Source organism: Schistocerca piceifrons, chromosome 10 (genome assembly GCF_021461385.2).
Source record: "Schistocerca piceifrons isolate TAMUIC-IGC-003096 chromosome 10, iqSchPice1.1, whole genome shotgun sequence".
Lineage (NCBI taxonomy): Eukaryota > Metazoa > Arthropoda > Insecta > Orthoptera > Acrididae > Schistocerca > Schistocerca piceifrons.
Window position 1 is genome coordinate 47,161,564 of NC_060147.1, and position 27,913 is coordinate 47,189,476.

A 27,913-nucleotide genomic window follows, 5' to 3' on the forward strand; every position below is an offset into this window, starting at 1 on the left:
CATAGGAGGAGAAGGTACGGTCGATGTGGGAGAGGAAGTCGAAAGGAAGAGGGGCGTTGGGGCGGACATAGATGGTGGCACAGGTAATGGTAAGGCCGGGGAAGAAGAGACTAAGGATCAGGTGTTCGGTGGGGTCGGGAAGGAGAGGCTGGAGCCGAACGGGGATCTGGCGGTGGTGGCCAATGGCAACTCCGCCACGCGCAACTGGGAGGGGATTATCGGAGCGGTGGAGGAGATAGGGGGAGGTGCGGATGGAGTGGTGGGGTTGGAGGAAGGTTTCATTGAGGAGGAAGGCATCCACACGGTGGGTAGCAAGGGTGTGCAGGAAGAGGTTCTTGTTGGCGGGAAGGGAGCGGATATTGTTGAAAAGGATACGATGCTGTCGCGCCATGATAAGGACTTATACGAGGGTGTCAAGACGGGAGAAGGTGAAATGGGCCTGGTTATTGGAAAAGGTGGCGTACATTTTAAGGTGGAATATGGAACGGGCGGCGAGGGAGATCTGTTGTAAGGTATGGGGGCGCTGAAAGGGATGGACGTTTTGAAGGACAATGGTGAGGAACCTGATGATGTCCTCAGCAGTGGGGGGGGGGGACGAAGGGAATTGCCAGGAGGGGTGGGGGCGTCCAGGGGACGGACAGGTACGGTGAGTTCAGGAGTGGTGGGAGGGGGTCGGGCTTTGCACTTTTGGGAGTAGGTGGGGTGGGGGAGGCTGCAGGTATTACAGGAGGGAGGGGATTGGAGGTTGGGGCACTGCCGGAGGAAGTGCGCTTGCCGACAATGCGGGCAGGTGGGGGCCTCGCGGCACTCTGCTGTTGGATGTGCATTGTAGCGCAGACATCTCTGGCAGCGCAGGGATTGAGGGGGGGAACGGGAGGGGTCGACCTTGTACCGCTGATTGAAGAGGAGGGCACCCTCCTTCAGGAGACGGTCAATGGAGGGGGCGTCCTCAGAGAAAACCCGCATAAGGCGGGTGGGGCCGGTCGCGTTGAAAATGCGGCGGACCGCCCGCACCTCCAGGGTGGGATGGGCCTTCAGCTCCGCCAGCACCTCCTCCTCCGTGATCGACGGGCTAAGCCGAGTGATCACGGCGGTGAGGGTCGGCGGGCGACGCGGGGGTTGGGGTTGGCGGGTAGGAGATGGGGAGGGAGCAGGGGTGAGGGAGGCGTGAGGACCAAAACGGGTGATGGGGAGGCGGGAGAGGTTGTCAGTATGGAGGGTTGGGCTGGGGGAGGAGATAAGAACAGAATCCCGTCTGGGAGTAAGGAGAGAGATGGGGACGCCAGGGAAATGTTGGCGGAGGAGGAGGGAGAGAGTCCGGGCCTCGAGGAAGGAAGGATCGGGACGGGACAGGAGATATTTGTAGAGACCGGGTGGGGAGGAGGAGGAGGAGGAGGAGGAGGAGGGAGCGGGGCCTGGTGGGGAGACGTCCATGGCATTTTGGGGTGGGGATGGCGGGCGGGGTGGAGCCTTTTTAGGAGCAGAGGAAGTGGAGGCGCCACTAGGGCGTTTGACAGCCGTCAGAAATGACCCGGTGCTAACTAAGCACGTACTGCCGGGCTACAGTGTGTGAGCGCGCGCGTCCTAGCGCGAGAAAATAAGTTCGGGACATTACACAGAGTTCCTGTTGCTGAACTGTTCACTTCTTTTATATATACAGGGTGGTCCATTGATAGTGACCGGGCCAAATATCTCACGAAATAAGCGTCAAACGAAAAAACTTGTCTAGCTTGAAGGGGGAAACCAGATGGCGTTGTGGTTGGCCCGCTAGATGGCGCTGCCATAGGTCAAACGGATATCAACTGCGGTTTTTTTTTAAAATACGAACCCTCCATTTTTTATTACATATTCGTGTAGTACGTAAAGAAATATGAATGTTATAGTTGGATCACTTTTTTCATTTTGTGATAGATGGCGCTGTAATAGTTACAAACGTACGTGGTATCACGTAACATTCTGCCAGTCGGGACGGTATTTGCTTCGTGATACATTACCCGTGTTAAAATGGACCGTTTACCAATTGCGGAAAAGGTCGATATCGTGTTGATGTATGGCTATTGTGATCGAAATTCCCAACGGGCGTGTGCTATGTAAGCTGCTCGGTATCCTGGACGACATCATCCGAGTGTCCGGACCGTTCGCCGGATAGTTTCGTTGTTTAAGTAAACAGGAAGTGTTCAGCCACATGTGAAACGTCGACCACGACCTGCACCAATGATGATGCCCAAGTAGGTCTTTTAGCTGCTGTCGCGGCTAATCCGCACATCAGCAGCAGTCAAATTGCGCGAGAATCGGGAAACTCAAAAACGTCGGTGCTGAGAATGCTACATCAACATCGAGTACACCCGTACCATATTTCTATGCACCAGGAATTGCATGGCGACGACTTTGAACGTCGTGTGCAGTTCTGCCACTGGGCACAAGAAAAGTTACGGGACGATGACAGACATTTTGCACGTGTTCTATTTAGCGACGAAGCATCATTAACCAAGAGCGGTAACGTAAATCGGCATGATATGCATCATTGGGCAGCGGAAAATCCACGATGGCTGCGGCAAGTGGAACATCAGCGACCTTGGCGGGTTAATGTATGGTGCGGCATCATGGGAGGAAGGATAATTGGCTCCCATTTTCTCGATGGCAATCTAAATGGTTCAATGTATGCTGATTTACTACGTAATGTTCTACCGATGTTACTACAAGATGTTTTACTGCATGACAGAAAGGCGATGTACTTCCAACATGATAGATGTCCGGCACATAGCTCGCTTGCGGTTGAAGCGATAATGAACACCATATTTCATGACAGGTGGATCGGTCGTCGAAGCACCATACCATGGCCCGCACGTTCACCGGATCTGACGTCCCCGGATTTCTTTGTGTGAGGAAAGTTGAAGGATATTTGCTATCGTGATCCACCGACAACGCCTGAGAACATGCGTCAGCGGATTTGTCAGTGCATGTGCGAACATTACGGAAGGCGAACTACTCGCTGTTGAGAGGAATGTCGTTACACGTATTGCCGAATGCATTCAGGTTGGTGGACATCATTCTGAGCATTTATTGCATTAATGCGGTATTTACAGGTAATCACGCTGTAACAGCATGCGTTCTCAGATGTGATAAGCTCACAAAGGTACATGTATCACATTGGAACAACCGAAATAAAATGTTCAAACGTACCTCCGTTCTGTATTTTAATTTAAAAAACATACCTGTATAAACTGTTCGTGTAAAATTGTGAGCCATACGTTTGTGAGTATTACAGCGCCATCTATCACAAAGCGAAAAAAGTGGTCCAGCTAAAACATTCATATTTCTTTACGTACTACACGAATATGCAATAAAAATGGGGGTTCCTATTAAAAAAAAAAAGGTAGCTGATATTCGTTTGACCTATGGCAGCGCCATCTAGGGGGCCAACCATAGCGCCATCTGGTTCCCCCTTCAAGCTAGACGAGTTTGGTTCTCTGCAGTTTTTTCGTTTGACACTTATTTCGTGAGATATTTGGCCCGGTCACGATCAATGGACCACTCTGTATTCTCATCAGTCTCTCTTGGTGCGACGCAGCAAATGCTCCTCTCCTCTGCCAATCTTCTCCCGAGTCTGCCCCCGGTAGCTGAGTGGTCAGCGCGACACACTGTCAATCCTAAGGGCCCGCGTTCGATTCCCGGCTGGGTCGGTGATTTTCTTTGCCCAGGGACTGGGCTGGCTCTGAGCACTATGGGACTTAACTTGTTTGGTCATCAGTCCCCTAGAACTTAGAACTACTTAAACCTAACTAACCTAAGGACAGCACACACATCCATGCCCGAGGCAGGATTCGAACCTGCGACCGTAGCAGTCGCACGGTTCCGGACTGCGCGCCTAGAACCGCGAGACCACCGCGGCCGGCCAGGGACTGGGTGTTGTGTTGTTCTTATCATCATCATTTCATCACCATCGACACGCAAGTCGCGTAAGTGGAGTCAACTCGAAAGACTTGCACCAGGCGAGCGGTCTACCAGACGGGAGGCCCTCGTCACACGACATTTCCATTTCATTTCTCATCTCCGAGAGAATCTCTCGCCCAGCGTGAAGTCCAGGCGACTGTAAAAAAGCGCAGGTGACTCCAGTATATAAGGAGGGTAGAACAATGCAGCCGCAAAATTACAGACAAATATCCCGTACATCGCTATGTTGGAGAATCCTCCAACATATTCTTAGTTCGAACATAATAAAATTTCTTGACACCGAGAAACGCATGTCCGCGAATTAGCATGGTTTTAGAAAGCATCGCTCGTCCGAATTTCAGCTTGCCCTTTTTTCGCACGATGTACTGAAAATGGATGAAGGCAGATTCCATATTTCTAGATTTCCGGAAACCATTTGGCCCCACTGCAGGGTGTTAACCAAGGTACGGACATATGGAATACGTTCACAGACATGTGAGTGGCTCGAAGACTTCTGAAGTAACACAGTCTAGTATGTTGTCCTCGACGGCGAGTCTTCAAAATGGCTCTGAGCACTATGGGACTTACCATCTGAGGTCATCACTCCGCTAGACTTAGAACTACTTAAACCTAACTAGCCTAAGGACATCGCACACATCCATGCCCGAGGCAGGATTCGAACCTGAGATCGTAGCAGCAGCGCGGTTCTGGACTGAAGCGCCTAGAACTGCTCGGTCACAGCGGCCGGCTGGCGAGTCTTCATCAGAGGCAAGGGCATCGTCAGGAATGTCCCAGGGAAGTGTGATAAGACCGCCGTTGTCCTCTATACACACAAATGATTTGGCGGACAGGGTGGGCAACAATCTGCCGTTGTTTGCTAATGATGCCGTGCTGTACGGTAAGGTGTCGAAGTTGAGTGACTGTAAGAAGGCACAAGGCGGCTTAGACAAACTTTCCAGTTGGTGTGGAGAATGGCAGCTAGCGCTAATGTGGAAAAATGTAAGTTAATACGGATGAGTAGGAAGAACAAACCTGTAATGTTTGGTTACAGTATTACTAGTAACCTCTTTGACACAGTCAAGTCTTTTAAATATCTGGCTATAACGTTGCGAAGCGTAATGAGATGGATCGACCATGTGAGAAGTGCGGTAGGGAATGCGAATGGTCGATCTCGGTTTATTGGGAGAATTTTAGCAAACAGTGGGTCCCCTGAAAAGGAGACCGCATATAGGACGCTGGTGCGACCTATTCTTGGGTACCGCTCGAATGTTTGGGATCCGTATCATGTCGGATTAAAGGAAAACATCCAAGCAGTTCAGAGGCAGGTTGCTAGACGCAAGTGTTGCAGGGATGGAATTGAAAGAAAAGAGCCCTCGGTCACAATTTGTAACAAATTAACCTGGGCCGGCCGAAGTGGCCGAGCGGTTCTAGGCGCCACAGTCTGGAACCGCGCGGTTAGGTTTAAGTAGTTGTAAGTTCTAGGGGACTGATGACCTCAGCTGTTAGGTCCCATAGTGCTCAGAGCCATTTGGACTATTAACGTGGTTTCGACACTGTTACCAGTGTTTTCCTCACAATGTAAATCAAAGAATGGTCTATATTCTATAACATGGTCACAGAATTATGACTAAAAACGTATGATAGGGTATAAGTACGGAATCATCGTAAAAGACTGGCAGTACTTATACGTCATTTATAAAATAATAAATATGACAAAAGGGCATTACTCACAAAGGTATTTAAGATAAAAAAACTGTGATGGCGAGCCACTAAGGGCTGCTCGTTAGTTACGTGGTTACAGGTTGCAAACGGACTGAGGTGCCCGCGTTAACAAATGCGGCCAGGTGAACACGGCACTGCAACGAGCACGCCATCTAGTAGCCATAGGTACAATTACGCTACTTCACATTGAATTATAGGCAGAAATGATCATAAGTGAACAGTATTTGGTATATAATGGAGAGCAATGTTTGTCTGATAGTAGCATACAACATAACATTTTGTCTACATCGAAGCTTATAACAGTAAGATAAAACATGAAAACATCATTACGAAAATGTAGACAGGACCGATTGACAACTTGTAGAAAGCAATTGACGTAAAATACAGCCAAGAAATATTTGATAATTAAGAAAACATAGGACTACCTTAGAAGGAAAAGAATATTTCGGCAACCTGCATAAGGAGACCCGAAGTCAGATATCGAGTAACGGCTTTATACCGTTGAAAAAATTTTTGTTACGTAGCTGTAGCTGTTCGTTAAGGATGAGGCTATCCTTTCGAGCAAGCTGTTTGAAAATCTCTAATTCTTCTAGGATATCTAGTCTACGCCCTTTCTTTTCGGTGTGCAAAATGTTGCTATCCCAGATGGCTTTAGGTGAATGATCTGTAATTAGAAGATGGTCGGCAAAAGACGAATTCTGGAGGGTAGTGCCATTTTTTCTTAGCAAGTGTTCTTTATATCTGGTAGTGAAGGCACGTCCAGATTGTCCTATATAGCAAGAGGAGCAAGTATCGCAGAAAATTTTGTAGACACCAGAATTTTCTAAAGGTGAACGCATAGAATGTAAATTATAAATGAAGTTTTTTTTAAATTGTTATTAGTAGAAAAAGCAACGTTTCAATCGTATTTCTTTCGAAGAATGAGTTGAATCTGATAAAAGATAGGCCCCACGAAAGGAATAGAGAAATATTTTTTCGAGTTAGACTCGATAACAGATCTGCCTAGCGTAGTAATTCGTTTAGCATTTTTCTTTTTTAAGGGCGTCATCTACTATGTTACGTTTATACTCGTTGTTAACTGCTATTGTTTTAAGCAAATTTATTTCATCGTTGAACTTTTCTTAAGAAAGTGGCATGGAAATGGCTCGGTGAACAGCAGAATGAAAGAAACCTTTCTTATGCAATTGTGGATGAGTAGAAGATGATTCGGGAACAAATGGGAATCCCTGGAGGGAAGGTCACGCTCGTTTCGGGGAACACTTTTTGAGGAACCACGAAGATAAAGATGTAAGAACTTAGGGCGCGTAGAGAGCCGTATGGATAGTTGTTTATCTCTCGCCCTATTTGCAGGTGTAACAGGAAAAGAAATGACAAGTTGTGGTAGAAGGCACCCTCCGGCACGCGCCGTACGGTGGCTTGCGGAGTTTCTACGTGGATGAAGATGTAGCATATGTGCCAGAAATGCTCAGTTATTTGTTGGATGCTTTCCAATCTCTGGTTTCCGCTACCGTTTTTTCCCACTCCGGGTCCCTCTAGTACCGTCCAACTTTTCTCCGATATCTTCACACACAACGGTGCTCCGAGCATACGGAGTAGGTTCTCTGGTATGTATGTGCTTCGAAGGCATTTCAAGTAACAGTACGCTCTAGACTGTTGGCCTGGACGGTGAGTGTTTGTGGAAGACAGCGATGTGGGCAGGAGTGTCCCACGGAAGTCTGACAGCACCGATCTTATTGTCAATACACACCAGAAAACTCACGATACTTGAAATGCAATGATCGTGTGGCATTGTTAACCGGGAGGCCCCATCCGGGAAAGTTTGGCCGCCGAGTGCAAATCTTATTTCAGTCGACGCCACACTGGGCGACTTCCGTGCCGGTGATGACGATGAAATGATAATGACGACAACACCCAGTCCACGAGCGGAGAAAATCCCCAAGCCGTCCGGGAATCGAACTCGGGCCCGCTGCGTGGGACGCAAGCACGTTACCACCCAGCTAAGCAGGCGGACTCCCGATACTTCAAAGACTCGAACTCTCATGTATTAAACAGCTTCAAACGTCTGGTAACTCTTAAATCAGTTAATTTGTTCAACGTTTGAGGGTAAGTATGTAAGTGAGAAAAAACTTAAAATGATTTGAAATTATTTTTAAATTTTTTCGCAAGTGATAAAGTCCTCTCAAGGGACACTGTATGAATACTGTCTGGCTAACATAGGCTCCATCTTACGTAAAATCCGTTTTTTTACGTATCTTAATCATATGACGACCCATCTCCCAAATTACATGTACAAATTTCCACGGATATTCGGTTGTATATCCGAAAAGTAGGAAAAGGAAGAGAAGGGAAGTACTAGGTGAATATGGAATGCGGGTAAGAAATGAAAGAGGAAGCCGCCTGATAGAATTTTGCACAGAGCATAACTTAATCATAGCTAACACGTGGTTCAAGAATCATGAAAGAAGGTTGTACACGTGGAAAAGTCATGGAGACATTGGAAGCTTTAAGATAGATTATCTAATGGTAAGACAGAGATTTAGGAACCAGGTTTCAAAATGTAACACATTTCCAGGGGCAGATGTGGACTCTGTCCACAATCTATGGGTGATGAAGTGTAGATTACAACTGAAGAAACTGCAAAAAGGTGGGAATTTAAGGAGATGGGACCTGGAAAAACTGAAACAACCAGAGATTGTAGAGAGTTTCAGACATAGCATTAGGGAACGACTGACAAGAACGAGGAAAAGAAATACAGTAGAAGAAAAATGCTAGCTTTGACAGATGAAATAGTGAAGGCAGCAGAGGATCAAGTAGATAAAAAGACGAGGGCTAGTAGAAATCCTTGGGTAACAGGAGAGATATTGACTTTAATTGATTAAAGGAGAAAATACAAAAATGCAATAAATGAAGTAGGCAAAAAGGAATACAGACGTCTCAAAAATTAGATCGACAGGAAGTGCAAAATGGCTAAGCAGGGATGGCTAGAGGACAAATGTAAGGATGTAGAGGCATATCTCACTAGCGGTTACAGAGATACTGCCTACAGGAAAATTAAAGAGACTTTTGGAGAAAAGACGAGCCCTTGTATGAATATCAAGAGCTCAGATGGAAAATCTGTTCTAAGCAAAGAAGGGAAAGCAGAAAGTTGGAAGGAATATATAGAGGATCTATACAGGGGCGATGTACTGGAGGACAGTATTATGGAAATGGAAGAGGATGTAGATGAAGATGAAATGGGAGATACGATACTGCGTCAACAATTCGACAGAGCACTAAAACAAGGCCCTGGGAGTAGACAACATACCATTAGAACTACTGACAGCCTTGGGAGAGCCAGTCCTGACAAAACTCTACCATCTGGTGAGCAAGATGTATGAGACAGGCGAAATACCCTCAGACTTCAAGAAGAATATAATAATTCCAATCCCAAAGAAAGCAGGTGCTGACAGATGTGAGAATCACCGAACTATCAGATTAATACGTCACAGCTGCAAAATACTAACACGAATTCTTTACAGACGAGTGGAAAAACTGGTAGAAGCCGACCTCGGCGAAGATCAGTTTGGATTCCGTAGCAATTTTGGAACACGTTAGGCAATACTGACCCTACAACGTATCTTGGAACATAGATTAAGGAATGGCAAACATGCGTTTCTAGCTTTTGTAGACTTAGATAAAGCTTTTGACAATGCTGACTGGAATACTCTCTTTCAAATTCTGAAGATGGAAGATGTCAAATACAGGGAGCAAAAGGCTATTTACAATTTGTGCAGAAACCAGATGGTAGTTATAAGAGTCGAAGGGGCATGAAAGGGAAGCAGTGGTTGGGAAGGGAGTGAGACAGGGTTGTAGCCTCTCCCCGGTGTTATTCAATCTGTATACTGAGCAACTAGTAAAGGAAACAAAAGAAAAAATTGGAGTATTAACTAAAATCCACGGAGAAGAAATAAAAGCTGTGAGGTTTACCGATGACACTGTAATTCTGGCAGAGACAGCAAAGGACCTGGAAGAACAGTTGAATGGAATGGGCAGCGTCTTGAAAGGAGGACATAAGATGAACATCAACAAAATAAAAACGAGGATAATGGGATATGACCGAAATAAATCAGGTGATGCTGAGGGTATTAGATTAGGAAATTAGACATTTAAAGTAGTAGATTAGTTCTGCTATTTGGGGAGCAAAATAACTGATGATGGTCGAAGCAGGGACAACATAAAATGTAGACTGGCAATGGCAAGGAAAGCATTTCTGAAGAAGAGAAATTTGTTAACATCGATTATAGAATTAATTGTTAGGAAGTCGTTTCTGAAAGTATTTGTATGGAGTGTAGCCATGTATGGAAGTGAAACGTGGACGATGAATAGTCTGAACAAGAAGAGAATAGAAGCTTTCGAAATGCGGTGCTACAGAAGAATGCTGAAGATTAGACGGGTAGATTACCTAACTAATGAGGAGGAATTGAATAGAATTAGGGAGAAGAGGAGTTTGTGGCACAACTTGACTAGAAGAGGGGATGGGTTGGAAGGACATTTTCTGAGGCATCAAGGGATCACCAATTTATTATTGGAGGGACGAGTGGAGCTTAAAAATCGTAGAGGGAGAGCAAGAGATGAATGGACCAAGCAGATTCAGAAGGATGTAGGTTGAAGAAGGTTGCACAGGATAGAGTAGCATGGAGAGCTGCATCAAACCAGGCTTTGGACTGAAGGCCACAACAACAACTACTACTACTACAATTACATATTTGTTAGAAGCACACAGCTTGTTATAGAAGCAGGTTTTCATTTTATTTTTCGGTACTCCCAACTGCTACAAGCTTATTCATCTATTGCCATTTTTGAAGTTCAATTTCAGCAGACTTTACATAGCTGAATTTTTCAAATGTGTTGTGATTTGTTGTCCAATTCTACTGCAGCGTTTAAGAATGTCACACATCATTATAAATGCTGACTACGTTGATACGTCATCTGAGAAAAATTTTTGTCATGAAAACCCTGCTGTTGGTTGTAGACAACACAGCAGACAATTTGCGGAACACACAATGTTTTTTCAGAACATTCCGGAACTATTCCCACAATTTTTTCTACGCTTACCTTTTACTTATTGTGAACGGTCTCCTGCGAAACACATTCCTCCAGAATTGATTCACCGCCCCCAGCGCCGTTTCCACTTTCGGAAGCAGTCTTGTTACGTCTCTTGCTGGTTCGAGCGAATTGCCGTTCGCGGATTTTCTTTTCTCTCGTCTGTCTTTGCAAATTTTGATCCTTTCAATGGGATTTTCAACTTTGGAAATCTAGTCCGCAGGGGTCAGGTCTGGCGAGTAGGGAGAATGGGGCAGCACAGTGATTTTGGTTTTTGTGTAATAGTCACGCACCAGCAGGGATGAATGTGCGGGTGCGTTATCGTGATGCAAGAGCCATGAATTGTCTCACCACATTTCAGGCCGTTTCATTCTCACAATTTCTCACAGGCGTCGCAACATTTCCCGATAGCACCATCGATTAACAGTTTGCCCCTGTGGCACGAATTCACGATGAACTAATGCTTCAAAGTCAATGAAAACTGTCAGTATGGCTTTGACACTTGACCTGACCTGACGAGCTTTCTTTCGTCTTGGATAACCTTTCCTGACCCACTGTGAACACTGAAGCTTGGTCTGAACGTCATAAGCGTAGTCCCACGTCTCATAACCAGTTATGGTTCTCGTAAGGAACATCTCGTTCTCATTTGAGCGATCCAATAGCTCTTCAGAGGTTGCGAGGCAAAGGTGTTTCTGGTCTTGACTCATGAGCCGATGGACGAACTTGGCGGTAACACGGCGCGTTCCAAAATGCTGTGTCAGGATTTCATGACACGGTCCAACTGAAATATCACATTCTTCTGCAATCTCTCGGTCAGTCAGTTTTCGATTGTCACGCACAATTTCGTTGACGTTCCTGACATGAGCGTCGGTAGGCGTCGAAGGGCATCCTGGACGAAGGCCATCATCAACTTCCATCCAGCAATTTTGCAATCGAGTACGGCTTTAGCACTCATCACCGAAAAGTCCCTGCATCATTTGGTTTGTCTCTGCAAATGTTTTGTGGAGTTTCACGCAAAATTTAATGCAGACGCATTTTCCCCTATCTCTGCAACTATCAGACTTACAACAATGCAAATTCCGGCTGTTGAATATTAAACACAGGCGTGTGCAGGGATGTCAACCGCATTTCGCTCCAACACATCATTTCCGCCTAATTACGAATGTTGCGGAATTTTTTGAACAGATCTCGTACACTTCCAGATTCAAGACTTTCTTCGGAAATTGGAAATTTATGGGACCAAACTGCTGAGATCATTGGGCCCTAAGCGTACACCCATCACTCATGCCCGTGGTAGGACTCGCAACTCAGACGGGGTGGGGTGGGGGGGGGGGGGGGGGAGCCGCGTGGACCGTGACAAAACGCCCAAGTCCACGCGGATACCACGCCATTGCTCGCATTTTCGCTAAACCTCGTCACACCAGTGCAGTGTGCGGCAGTTACATTTCGTCCGAACGTCGAAATGAGCGGTGTGGATGAAGTAGGAGAGAGGTTGTTTTGTTGGTAGAACATAGTCGCTCAACAAGCACGCACAGAAATTCTACGCGTACCGGTGTCCCACGTACAAGAATACGGCAGACATCACGTGGGCGTTTTCTCTATCCTTATTGCTTCCAGTGCACAACAGTTTGCAGCCGGCCGCTGTGGACGAGCAGTTCTGGGCGCTTCAGTCTGGAACCGCGCGACTGCTACGGTCGCAGGTTCGAATCCTGCCTCGGGCATGGATGTGTATGATGTCCTTAGGTTTGTTAGGTTCAAGTAGTTCTAAGTTCTAGGGGACTGGTGACCTCAGAACTTGAACCATTTTTCTTTTTGCGGATGATGCTGTAGTATATCGAGATGTTGTAACAATGGAAAATTGTACTGAAATGCAGGAGGATCTGCAGCGAATTGACGCATGGTGCAGGGAATGGCAATTGAATCTCAATGTAGACAAGTGTAACATGCTGCGAATACGTAGAAAGAATGATCCTTTATCATCTAGCTACAATATAGCAGGTCCACAACTGGAAGTAGTTAATTCCATAAATTATCTGGGAGTAGGCACCAGGAGTGGTTTAAAATGGAATAACCATATCAAATTAATCGTCAGTAAAGCAGATCCCAGACTGAGATTCACTAGAAGAATCCTAAGGAAATGCAATCCGAAAACAAAGGAAGTAGGCTACAGTATGCTTGTTCGCCCACTGCTTGAATACTGCTCACTGGTGTGGGATCCGTACCAGATAGGGTTGATAGAAGATATAGAGAAGCCCCAAAGGAGAGCAGCGCGCTTCGTTGCAGGATCATTTAGTAATCGCAAAAGCGTTACGGAGATGATAGATAGACTCCAGTGGAAAACTCTGCAAGAGAGACGCTCAGTAGCTCGGTACGGGCTTTTGTTGAAGTTTCGAGAACATACCTTCACCGAAGAGTCAAGTAGTATATTGCTCCCTCCTACGTATATCTCGCGAAGAGACCATGACGATAAAATTAGAGAGATTCGAGCCCACACAGAGGCATGCCGACCATCTTTCTTTCCACGAACAGTACGAGACTGGCATAGAAGGGAGAACCGATAGAGGTACTCAAGGTACCCTCCGCCGCACACCGTCAGGTGGCTTGTGGTGTATGGATGTAGATGTAGATCGCCCAACCTGGTATTATTTTGTTCGTTAGGCGGCAGTTGGTGATTTAGCGACTTCACTGCAGACCCTAATCTAGAACGTCTCGCTGGCGCCTGTTGTTGGGACAGGCCTACAGGAGAAGGCAACGCAGAAGCATCGACCGGCTGCGTCAGCCTGGTGTGGGACTCTGTGTGTGCGCTGCGTCAGCTCCTTGAGCTGAAGAGTGCCGCGAAAGGCAGAGGGAAAGCCGGCCAGAGAGGCCGCCTTATTGGCTGCGCTTCGGGCAAGAGGCAATAATACTGTCTCTCTCTCTCTCTCAGGGTGGTCCATTGATCGTGACCGGCCCAAATATCTCACGAAATAAGCGTCAAACGAAAAAACTACAAAGAACGAAACTTGTCCAGCTTGAAGGGGGAAACCAGATGACGCTATGGTTGGCCCGCTAGATGGCTGTCATGGGTCAAGCGGATATCAACAGCGATTTTTTTTAATAGGAACCCCCTTTTTTTATTACATATTCGTGTACTACGTAAAGAAACATGAATGTTTTAGTTGGAACACTATATCGACTTGTGATAGAAGGCGCTGTAATAGTCACAAACGTATAAGTACGTGGTATCACGTAACATTCCTCCAGAGCGGGCGGTATTTGCTTCGTGATAGATTCAACGTGTTAAAATGGACCGTTTACCAATTGCGGAAAAGGTCGATATCGTGTTGATGTATGGCTATTGTGATCGAAATTCCCAACGGGTGTGTGCTATGTACGCTGCTCGGTATCCTGGACGACATCATCCAAGTGTCCGGACCGTTCGCCGGATAGTTATGTTATTTAAGGAAACAGGAAGTGTTCAGCCACATGTGAAACGTCCACCACGACCTGCAACAAATGATGATGCCCGAGTAGGTGTTTTAGCTGCTGTCGCTGCTAATCCGCACATCAGTAGGAGACAAATTGCGCGAGAATCGGGAATCTCAAAAACGTCGGTGTTGAGAATACTACATCAACATCGATGGCACCCGTACCATATTTCTATGCACCAGGAATTGCGTGGCGACGACTTTGAGCGTCGTGTACAGTTCTGCCACTGGGTACAAGAGAAATTACGGGACGATGACACATTTTTTGCACGCGTTCTGTTTAGCGACGAAGCGTCATTCACCAACAGTTGTAACGTAAACCGGCATAATATGCACTATTGGGCAACGGAAAATCCACGATGGCTGCGACAAGTGGAACATCAACGGGTTAATGTATGGTTAGGCATTATGGGAGGAAGGATAATTGGCCCCAATTTTATCGATGGCAATCTAAATGGTGCAATGTATGCTGATTTCCTACGTAATGTTCTACCGATGTTACTACAAGATGTTTCACTGCATGACAGAATGGCGATATACTTCCAACATGATGGATGTCCGGCACATAGCTCGCGTGCGGTTGGAGCGGTATTGAATATCATATTTCATGACAGGTGGATTGGTCTTCGAAGCACCATACCGTGGCCCGCACGTTCACCGGATCTGACATCCCCAGATTTCTTTCTGTGGCGAAGGTTGAAGGATATTTGCTATCGTGATCCACCGACAACGCCTGACAACATGCGTCAGCGCACTGTCAGTGCATGTGCGAACATTACGGAAGGCGAACAACATCATTTTGAGCATTTATTGCATTAATGTGGTATTTGCAGGTAATCACGCTGTAACAGCAAGTGTTCCCGGAAATGATTAATTCACAAAGACATATATATATATATATATATATATATATATATATATATATATATATATATATGTGTGTGTGTGTGTGTGTGTGTGTGTGTGTAAGTGAGAGAGAGAGAGAGAGAGAGAGAGAGAGATGGAGAGGTACGAGGGTGGTTTGAAAAGTTCTCAGAATCACCACGAGAGGTCAGCACTACCGCAACGAGTTGTTCACGTGATATTCGTTGGACTTAAATGAAGTTATCGTATGACATTGTTGGCCGGGAGGCCCCCATTCGGGGGAGCTCGGCCGCCGTATTGCAAGTTCTCTTTAGTTGACGCCACATCGGGGACTTTAGAGTCCATGATGATGAAGGACACACAACACCCAGCGCCCTGCCGGAAATCGAACCCGGGCCCCCTGCGTGGTAGGCAGTAACGCTACCGCTACCCCACGGAGGCGGATATTAATTGGACTGTTGCCAGTAAACACGTGCCACGTCAGTGCTCTTGGAAGACAGCTGTGGCGGTGACGTGGCTGTTGTTGTTTTCGCGTAATGATTTGCGAACATGGAAAAAATAAAGATTCGAGCAGTGACTAAGTACTTCGTAAGCAAAAGTATGAAAGCAATGATTCGTGCCGATTTCCGGAAACCACTAGGGTGCTCTGCTCTTTCATATTCAACAGTTGCCAAGTGGACAAAGGAACTTAATTTTGCTCGGGAGAGCTTAAATGATGATCCGCGCAGTGGTCGGCCAAGATGTGTCGCTACTCCAGAAATCACTGCAAAAGTGCGCAAAATGGCCACGGAGGATCGCCGACTGAAAGTGCGCGAAATTGCTCACGCTTGCCGGACGTCACCTGAAAGCGTATACCACATTTTAACTGAAGAATTAGAAATGAAAAAATATCTGCAAGATGGGTGCCGCGACTCTTGACGCTGGATCAAAAACGCACGAGGATGAAAGTATTGGAACAATGTGTGGCCACTTTGAGAAGAAACGAACAAGATTTTTTGCGACTGTTTGTGGCCAGATATGAAACTTTGGGGCACTACTGTACCCCAGAGACAAAACAACAACCGAGCGAGGTGGCGCAGTGGTTAGACACTGGACTCGCATTCGGGAGGGCGACGGTTCAGACCCGCGTCCGGCCATCCTGATTTAAGTTTTCCGTGATTTCCCAAAAGCACTCCAAGTAAATGCGCGAATGGTTCCTTTGAAAGGGCACGGTCGACTTTCTTCCCCATCCTTCTCTAATCCGATGAGACCGATGACCTCGCTGTTTGGTCTCTTCCCCCAACAAAACGTCAAAGCAGAGGAAGCATGCAGATTCTCGACCACCAAAGAAAGCAAAGACAGTTCCTTTGGCGGGAAAGGTCATGGGATCAGAGTTCTGGGACGTGAAGGGGAGTCTGTTTGTAGATTATCTCCCCACTGGGCAAACAATTACTGGAGAATACTATGCTAATGTCCTGGACAAATTGCAACAAAAGATATGCGAAAAAAAGGCCAGGTTTAGCAAGGAAGAAAGTCCCATCAAGACAATGTGCGCCCGCACACATGTACCGTCACAATGGGAAAATTACACGAACTAAGGTATGAATTGTTGCCACGCCCGCCTTATTCACCTGATATGGATCCGTCAGACTTCCATCTCTTCCCAAGACTGAAAATTTTTGTTGGTCGACGACGAAGATTCACTTCAAACGAAGAATTGGTAGTCAGAGTTGACGACTTTTTTTGCAGGCCTGGAGGAAACTCATTTTCGAGATGGGATCAAGGCACTGGAACATCGTTGGATCAAGTGCATTAATCTGCAACGAGACTAGATTGAAAAACAAACAAAAAAATGTTTCATTGATGTAAATACTTTTTTTTCTATTCCGTTCCGAGAATTTTTCAAACCACCCTCACAGAAAGAGAGAGAGAGAAGAGGAAGAACTATAAAACTTTCTTCTGTATTTTATTTTTGTAGCAATTTTCGGTAAATATTTGAAATTATTCTTTTGAAATTGTAGTACAACATTGTTAGCATAGTGCTTATCGCCGAGCGTGAAAGTGCACCGTTTTCCTATCAATTCTTATTTAGAATAAGCAGGTTGCTACCTTATTGCTGTACAGAATATCTAATAATAAATCAATACTTAAATATACAGCTCTAAAACGGGCATTATATTTACGGTGTGCAGCCTGAAAGTTCTCTTTAGATAATAAAAATATGACTGACGTACTCTTTTCTAAATAATAAGAGCTGTGCAGAAGTAATAATGAATCGTAATAGAAAATTGAACTGTCGTAATCAGAAAGCAAGCCTTTAATACTGGAAAAGTGGATAATCTGACTGCAAAAATTGTGAACAGTATAAACTGCCTGAATAATGAACTTTGACATAAAACCTACAATAATTTTGCAAAACTGATCGCAGATCCCAGAACTAAAACTGATACACAACACAGAAAAATCTATCTGTCTCTGAATGACATAAGTTGGCCCTGATTGAAATAAAACAAAAATCAAAATATTTAGTCCTCACCTCTGACCTGGGCAAATCTGGATAACGCGTTGCAGTATTGTTCTTGCGCGCCGATATGCTAAAGCTTCAAATTACTATATCTACACAGATACACTCTGTTAGTTGCATATTTTTCGGAACACACCTTACTCCTTTTCTACTTTTTAAAACACCATGATTCATTAAAAATTGTAAGAGAAAGGTAGGCGAAAAATGGCGCTGCAATAATTAAAGGGTCACTTCAAAAAAAAAATTCCTTATATTTCCTCTACACGTAAATAAAAGATTCCGTTACACTTTCTCCTTCTCAGATCAGGTACCATTACATAAACATCTTAATTCAGCACATAGATACATTTGAAACATAACATTACAACTGCTTTCTCATATCAACATAGCTAACCACTATCTTCTACTGCGCCTACGCGCACACCAAAGGTGACCTAACCTTGCGATACAGCTTACAACATCGCTGCACGCTCACATGCAACAGGTCGAGAGCAAAGATGTGAAATTATCGTACAATCGATTAATACTTAGATGACACCTATCAAGCCGAAATTTTTATAGGCCGTTTAATAAGCCACTGCTGCAAAATACTAACACGAATTCTTTACAGACGAATGGAAAAATTGGTAGCAGCCGACCTCGGGGAAGATCAGTTTGGATTCCGTAGAAATGTTGGAACACGTGAGGCAATACTGACTCTACGACTTACCTTAGAAAATAGATTAAGGAAAGGCAAACCTACGTTTCTAGCGTTTGTAGACTTGGAGAAAGCTTTAGACAATGTTGAGTGGAATATTCTCGAATTCTGAAGGTGGCAGGGGTAAAATACAGGGAGCGAAAGGCTATGTACAATTTGTACAGAAACCAGATTGCAGTTATAAGAGTCGAGGGACATGAAAGGGAAGCAGTGGTTGGGAAGGGAGTGAGACAGGGTTGTAGCCTATCCCCGATGTTATTCAATCTGTATACTGAGCAAGCAGTAAAGGAAACAAAAGAAAAATTTGGAGTAGGCATTAAAATCCATGGAGAAGAAATAAAAACTTTGAGGTTCGCCGATGACACTGTATTTCTGTCAGAGACAGCAAAGGACTTGGAAGAGCAGCTGAACGCAATGGACAGTGTCTTCAAAGGAGGGTATAAGATGAACATCAACAAAAGCAAAACGAGGATAATGGAATGTAGTCGAATTAAGTTGGGTGATGCTGAGGGAATTAGATTAGGAAATGAGACACTTAAAGTAGTAAAGGAGTTTTGCTATTTGGGGAGCAAAATAACTGATGATGGTTGAAGTAGAGAGGATATAAAATGTAGACTGGCAATGCAAGGAAAGCGTTTCTGAAGAAGAGAAATTTATTAACATCGAGTATAGATTTAAGTGTCAGGAAGTCGTTTCTGAAAGTATTTGCATGGAGTTGAGCCATGAATGGAAGCGAAACATGGACGATAAATAATTTGGACAAGAAGTGAATAGAAGCTTTCGAAATGTGGTGCTATAGAAGAATACTGAACATTAGATCACATAACTAATGAGGAGGTGTTGAATAGAATTGGGGAGAAGAGGAGTTTGCGGCACAACTTGACTAGAAGAAGGAATCGCTATTTGGGGCATGTGCTGAGGCATCAAGGAATCACCAATTTAGTACTGGAGGGCAGCGTGGAGGGTAAAACTCGCAGAGGGAGACCAAGAGATGAATACACTAAACAAATTCAGAAGGATGTAGGTTGCAGTAGGTACTGGGAGATGAAGAACTTTGCACAGGATAGAGTAGCATGGAGAGCTGAATCAAACCAACCTCTGGACTGAAGACCTCAACAAACGTCGATACATTTTTCGCCGATATTCCGATAATTTTTCTGTCATATCGACTGCGGATAATGATATATTTTAAAATATCGGTACACCGGATTCCCGATATTTTTAAAAATATCAACAGTCCTGCAACGACCAACCTGAGTCCGAGATCACATGTCTAGCACTTGCATTGCGGAGCAATACCAACCGAGATTCGAAGTTGGCCCTGTCTAAGAAGGAAAAACAGGGCGAAACTCACCATCATTCTTTACCATGACAGTTAACCTCTGTAACGCAGTACACTATTGATACCGCGTGGCACAAATGCGACATGTGCTTCGGGGGTCATAATTGCGGAAGATATCGAGCTTGAAGGTATGTAGGTGGTCCGCAGTAATGAATTCCACGGCTGTAGTGGTGCCTCCAATTACATCGACGGATCCCGTGGAAGCCCGGCTCAACGTACCCCGTAGCACGCACCGATCTACGTAAGTGAAGCGATGCGTGTTTTCGAGCAGCCGTCCCCCTCCATGACGGCGGATCCGCATATGAAAGTCGACCTGGTGTACCACAAACGTAAATCATCTGGCCAGGTGACGCGTTCCCATTGATCCGAGGTCCAATCTCGACACAACAATGGCCACTGCAATCTTAAGACACCCGCGAAGTAGTGAAGCAAATTACATCACTTAATAAAAGCAGTCTGCTGGTCCAGACTGTATACTAATTACGGTCCTTTCAGAGCAATCTGATGCAGTAGCTCCATTTTTCTTTTTTTTTTTTTTTTTTTGGTCATCAGTCTACTGACTGGTTTGATGCGGCCCGCCACGAATTCCTTTCCTGTGCTAACCTCTTCATCTCAGAGTAGCACTTGCAACCTACGTCCTCAATTATTTGCTTGACGTATTCCAATCTCTGTCTTCCTCTACAGTTTTTGCCCTCTACAGCTCCCTCTAGTACCATGGAAGTCATTCCCTCAGGTCTTAGCAGATGTCCTATCATCCTGTCCCTTCTCCTTATCAGTGTTTTCCACATATTCCTCTCCGATTCTGCGTAGAACCTCCTCATTCCTTACCTTATCAGTCCACCTAATTTTCAACATTCGTCTATAGCACCACATCTCAAATGCTTCGATTCTCTTCTGCTCCGGTTTTCCCACAGTCCATGTTTCACTACCATACAATGCTGTACTCCAGACGTACAGCCACAGAAATTTCTTCCTCAAATTAAGGCCGGTATTTGATATTAGTATACTTCTCTTGGCCAGAAATGTCTTTTTTGCCATAGCGAGTCTGCTTTTGATGTCCTCCTTGCTCCGTCCGTCATTGGTTATTTTACTGCCAAGCTAGCAGAATTCCTTAAGTTCGTGACCATCAATCCTGATGTTAAGTTTCTCGCTGTTCTCATTTCTACTACTTCTCATTACCTTCGTCTTTCTCCGATTTACTCTCAAACCATACTGTGTACTCATTAGACTGTTCATTCCGTTCAGCAAATCATTTCATTCTTCTTCACTTTCACTCAGGATAGCAATGTCATCAGCGAATCGTATCACTGATATTCTTTCACCTTGTATTTTAATTCCACTCCTGAACCTTTCTTTTATTTCCATCATTGCTTCCTCGATGTACAGATTGAATAGTAGGGGCGGAAGGCTACAGTCTTGTCTTACACCCTTCTTAATACGAGCACTTCGTTCTTGATCGTCCATTCTTATTATTCCCTCTTGGTTGTTGTACATATTGTATATGACCCGTCTCTCCCTATAGCTTACCCCTACGTTTTACAGAATCTCGAACAGCTTGCACCATTTTATATTGTCGAACGCTTTTTCCAGGTCGACAAATCCTATGAAAGTGTTTTGATTTTTCTTTAGCCTTGCTTCCATTACTAGCCGTAACGTCAGAATTGCCTCTCTCGTCCCTTTACTTTTCCTAAAGCCAAACTGATCGTCACCTAGCGCATTCTCAATTTTCTTTTCCATTCTTCTGTATATTATTCTTGTAAGCAGCTTCGATGCATGAGCTGTTAAGCTGATTGTGCGATTATTCTCGCACTTGTCAGCTCTTGCCGTCATCGGAATTGTGTGGATGATGCTTTTCCGAAAGTCAGATGGTATGTCGCCAGACTCATATATTCCACACACCAACGTGAATAGTCGTTTGTTGCCACTTCCCCCAATGATTTTATAAATTCTGATGGAATGTTATCTATCCCTTCTGCCTTATTTGACCGTAAGTCCTCCAAAGCTCTTTTAAATTCCGATTCTAATACTGGATCCCCTATCTCTTCTAAATCGACTCCTGTTTCTTCTTCTATCACATCAGACAAATCTTCACCCTCATAGAGGCTTTCAATGTATTCTTTCCACCTATCTGCTCTCTCCTCTGCATTTAACAGTGGAATTTCCGTTGCACTCTTAATGTTACCACCGTTGCTTTTAATGTCACCAAAGGTTGTTTTGACTTTCCTGTATGCTGAGTCTGTCCTTCCGACAATCATATCTTTTTCGATGTCTTCACATTTTCCTGCCGCCATTTCCTCTTAGCTTCCCTGCACTTCCTATTTATTTCATTCCTCAGCGACTTGTATTTCTGTATTCCTGATTTTCCCCGGAACATGTTTGTACCTCCTCCTTTCATCAATCAACTGAAGTATTTCTTCTGTTACCCATGGTTTCTTCGCAGCTACCTTCTTTGTACCTATGGTTTCCTTCCCAACTTCTGTGATGGCCCTTTTTAGATGTCCATTCCTCTTCAACTGTACTGCCTACTGCGCTATTCGTTATTGCTGTATCTATAACGTTAGAGAACTTCAAACGTATCTCGTCATTCCTTAGTACTTCCGTATCCCACTTCTTTGCGTATTGATTCTTCCTGACTAATGTCTTGAACTTCAGCCTACTCTTCAGCACTACTATATTGTGATCTGAGTCTATATCTGCTCCTGGGTACGCCTTACAATCCAGTATATGATTTCGGAATCCCTGTCTGACCATGATGTAATCTAATTGAAATCTTCCCGTATCTCCCGGCCTTTTCCAAGTATACCTCCTCCTCTTGTGATTCTTGAACAGGGTATTCGCTATTACTAGCTGAAACGTGTTACAGAACTCAATTAGTCTTTCTCCTCTTTCATTCCTTGTCCCAAGCCCATATTCACCTGTAACCTTTTCTTCCTCCCCTACAACTGCATTCCAGTCGCCCATGACTATTAGATTTTTGTCCCCCTTTACATACTGCATTACCCTTTCAATATCCTCATACACTTTCTCTGTCCATCTTCAGCTTGCGACGTCGGCATGTATACCTCAACTATCGTTGTCGGTGTTAGTCTGCTGGTAGCTATCGTTGTTGGTGTTGGTCTGCTGGTAGCTGGTAGCTCCATACTTAACAATAATATATAGCCGCGCGGGATTAGCCGAGCGGTCTAACGCGCTGCAGTAATGGCCTGTGTGGCTGGTCCCGGCGGAGGTTCGAGTCCTCCCTCGGGCATGGGTGTGTGTGTTTGTCCTTAGGATAATTTAGGATAAGTATTGTGTAAGCTGAGGAACTGTTATCCTTAGCAGTTAAGTCCCAAAAGATTTCACACCCATGTTTAATCATATACAACCTTTCGGCCGACGAAAGGTCCGTCCCCAAAGACTGCAATGTTGCATAGGTCACACCAATATTCAAGAAAGGTAGTAGGAGTAATCCACTAAATCACAGGCCCATATCATTAACAACCATATTCAGCAGGATTTTCGAACATATATTGTGTTCGAACATTATGTATTACCTCGAAGAAAACCGTCAACTGACACTCATGGATTTAGAAAACACCATTCTTGTCAAACACAAGTAGCTCTTTAGTGACATGAAGTCTTGAGTGCTATTGTCAACGGATTTCAAATTGATTCTGTATAGCTGTATTTCCGGAAGCCTTTTGACACTGTACCATGCAAGCGGTTTATAGTGAAATTGCGTGCTAATGGAATATCGTCTCAGTTCTGTTCAAAAAATGTTCAAATGTTTGTGAAATCTTATGGGACTTAACTGCTAAGGTCATCAGTTCCTAAGCTTAGACATTGCGTAACCTAAATTAGCCTAAGGACAAACACACACACCCATACCCGAGGGAGGACTCGAACCTCCGCCGGGACCAGCCGCACAATCTATGACTGCAGCGCCTGAGACCGCTCGGCTAATCCCGCGCGGCCTCAGTTCTGTGACTGGATTCGTGATTTCCTGTCACAGTTCGTAGCAAGTGACGGCAAGTTACCGAGTAAAACAGAAGTGGTTTCTGGCGTTCCTCAAGGTAGTGTTATAGGGCAGTTGCTGCTCCTTATCTGTATACACTATTTGAGAGACACTCTGAGCAGCCGTCTTAGGTTGTTTGCAGATGACGCTGTCGTTTATCGACTAATAAAGTCATCAGAAGGTCAAAACAAACAGCAAAACGATTTAGAAAAGATATATATCTCGTGCGAAAATTGACAATTGACCCTAAATAACGAAAAGTGTGAGGTCATGAATGGTAAAAGGAATCCGTTGAACTTCGGCTACACGATAAATCAGTCAAATCTGAAGACCGTAAATTCAACTAAATACCTACAAAGCAACATAAATTGAAAGGAACACATAGAAAAGGTTGCGGGGAAGGCTAACCAAAGATTGCGTTTTATTGGCAGGACACTTAGAAAATGTAACCGATCTACTTTAGAGGCTGCCTACAATACACTTGTCTGTCTTCTTTTAGTCGACAGTTCGTGCTGTAGTGGCTAGCATTGCTGTCTCTAGATCACGGGGTCTCGGGTTCGATTTGCGGCCGGGTCGGGGATCTTCTCCGTGCAGAGACTGACTGTTTGTATTGTCCGCATCATGTCATCATCGTTCACGAAAGTGGCGAGTCTGTACTGTGTACAGATTCGGAATTTACACGGGCGCTGATAACTGCGCTATTGAGAGCCCCACAAACCAAACATCATCATCTGTCCTGTTCTGTAATACTGTTGCGCGATGTGGGACCCTTACCAGGTTGGATTTACGGAGTACATCGACAAGGTTACAAGAAGAGCAGCACGTTTTGTACTCTCGCGAAATATGGGAGAGAGTGTGTAATGCATCACCCTTCTCTAACATTACCTGTTTTTTTTATAGAGATAACCGATACCATGTATAATTCCAAATCTCGCATAGGTTAAAATTACCGCAGCTGTTTCATTAAAAGAACTCATATGATTTCGTATAGTGTGTATTATATTTCAGGCTAAAATGTATAAAAAAGAAATTAATGGGTTACAATCGATATGTACTAAGAGTTAAAATTTTTTAAGAGTAACTGAAATTACGAAATTAGTGGCATATTTAAAATTGATATTTTTAATTGCACAATCCAACACTAATTATTACGTTCATTTCTGGATTAATTTATATATGGGCTATTCGGAAAGTAAGTAACGATAGGTCGCGAAATGGAAACCACAGTGAAAATCAAAGCTGTTTTATTTGCAACGGTTAGCTACACCTTCCAGCTACTTCTCTACACAGTCGCTGCTCAGACTTAAACATCTGTGTTAGCGTTGTACCAACGTTTCATTTCCCTCGTTATAGAAGACAGCTGCCAGTGCTTTTCGACAATTTTCTACTCTGGACTGCAGCGCGTTGTCTCTGTCAAAATATTCTCTTCATAGCCAGCGGTTCATTTGAGCAGAGATGAATCCCAGGGGTAGCCAATTACGGGCTGTATTGTGGATTATCAAACACTTCCCATCGAAAACGCTGCAGGAGCATCTTCATTGCCCCTGCAGAGTGCGGCCGAGAATTGTCGTGAAGAACGAACTGCATGACAGTTATGTTATGAGGGCTGCATAGCTTCAGGCGAAATCTTTCGCCAGGCCCTCATAAGTGGTCAGAGACGCTAATTTCTAGTCATCTTTTTGTTCTCACTGTGAGCTCAGAATTGAGAAGAGCGACATGATGCGATCGATCGGTGTACTAGACACGGTGCCCAATGCATCTGTGCAGAGCTTCATCAGATTTTCACTGTATTTTCCGTTTCGCGACCGATCGTTCCTTACTTTCCGAATAACCCTCGTACAATAATGCTATATTTATAATGTTACTTAAAATCCGTCTTGATTGCAAATCTTTTTTTTTTTATTCATATGACCGGTATCGGTTCATTCAGAACCATCTTCAGAGCTAATATTTCAGTTACAGAAGTAACCTGTCCAAATCCAGCAACTTTTACATGCTAAGTTGCTGGATTTGGACAGGTTACTTCTGTAACTGAAATATCAGCTCTGAAGATGGTTCTCACTGAACCGAAACCGGTCATATGAATAAAAAAAAAAGATTTGGAATCAAGATGGATTTTAAGTAACATTATAAAATCACTGATTGCTGTTATCCCATAAGACATTATGACTGTTTTTGCAAATGCTATATTTGATCGATCTTTTGTTTTGTAAACTCTTTTGCTTTGTAAACTGTTAGGAATAATGTGACTACCACAGAATGTAAATAATGGTGGGCATGCCTCTGATGGAAACGTACAAACAAACATTAGTCATTATGAGGGCTCAGAAAACAGTAAGACTCCTCTGCACAGTGAAAGCAGGATTATGTTCAACTATATTTTCAAATATTTACCAAAAATTGTGAAAAAAAATAAAAACATTGGCACTCGACACTGACATTTTGACAATGATATAGTTATCCAGATGTAAACCGTGAAATTCCAGTTTGATTGCTTGATTACGTTACGAGTACATTATGGAAACAATAGTAATTAAAAATTCAGTTTCTTATAAAATGTATTTCGATGCGCATTTTGAGACAAAAATTGCACAGAATATCTAGCATTATGTTGTACATAATACTCTAAAGTTTTACGATTTTAGCTGTAATATTTTCGTATATACAGGGTGTTACAAAAAGGTACGGCCAAACTTTCAGGAAACATTCCTCCCACACAAAGAAAGAAAATATGTTATGTGGACATGTGTCCGGAAACGCTTACTTTCCATGTTAGAGCTCACTTTATTACTTCTCTTGAAATCACATTAATCATGGAATGGAAACACACAGCAACAGAACGTACCAGCGTGACTTCAAACACTTTGTTACAGGAAATGTTCAAAATGTCCTCCGTTAGCGAGGATACATGCATCCTCCCTTCGTCGCATGGAATCCCTGATACGCTGATGCAGCCCTGGAGAATGGCGTATTGTATCACAGCCGTCCACAATACGAGCACGAAGAGTGTCTACATTTGGTACCGGGGTAGGTCAGGAGAGCGTGGAGGCCACGGAATTGGTCCGCCTCTACCAATCCATCGGTCACCGAATCTGTTGCTGAGAAGCGTACGAATACTTCGTCTGAAATGTGCAGGAGCTCCATCGTGCATGAACCACATGTTGTGTCGTACTTGTAAAGGCACATGTTCTAGCAGCACAGGTAGAGTATCCCGTATGAAATCATGATAACGTGCTCCATTGAGCGTAGGTGGAAGAAACTAAAATTAGCTCTAACATGGAAATTAAGCGTTTCCGGACACATTTGTGTGTGAGGAATGTTTCCTGCAAGTTTGGCCGTACCTTTTTGTAACACCCTGAACATACGTTCAAGTACAAGAATGCATTTTGCCTTACGTCTGGCCTTAAATTTCAGACAGTATATGTCTCTCTTGCTACCTTAAGGTGATTACAAATGGAATAGAATATGTTTACGTAATCCTATGACGCACTGTATACGTTGCTGGAATTATGATTGAGTTTTTATTGACCCGTTACTAGCTAGCTGCATGCGCTGCAGCAGTAAGAGGAAAAGCACCGGAGGCGCTAAGTAAAAGGAAGGTCGTGAAAGAGTGCAAGAAACCGGCGCCTGTTGATAGCACTCCGCGCAGTAACTCGATTGCGCAACAGAGACTACAGCTCGAGGCGGCAAGAGACGGACTCGAGGATTAACTGCAGGCGGGAAGAAGCCGAGCTGCTACTGTGTCGGCACGGAGGCTTCGGAGCTGGCTGGCCTGCCTTATCTGTACAGTGACTAACTGGGGGGAGCTTGGAGCAGCTCCGTGCTATGCAAATGAGAGCTGCCCGCTCTGGTTGCCAGATAACGGGCATCCACCGGCAGCACCTGCGGTTCTTAACCCGCCGACTGCTAAGCGAGCGACTAGCGCCAACATCTTACAGGCGTTCTCGGCGGGATTCGCGGTCTACAAGTTTTTGGGTATGCAGGCGAGAGAAGGGTGGTTATAGGCTAGTTTGTACAAGGGAGAGGGTGCCTGACCAGGGGCATGGAGTATCTTAAATACGCTGAAGAGCCAAAGAAACTGGCACTCGTGCCCAATATCGTGTAGGACCCCCCGAAACACTACGTGGCATGGACTCGATTAATGTCTGAAGTAGTGCTGGAGGGAATCGACACCACGGATCCTGCAGGCCTGTCCAAGAATCCGTAAGAGTAAGACGGGTGGACATCTCTACGCAACAGCAAGTTGCAAAGCATCCCAGATATGCTCAATAAAGGTCATGTGTGGCGAGTCTGGTGGCCAGAAGGGTGA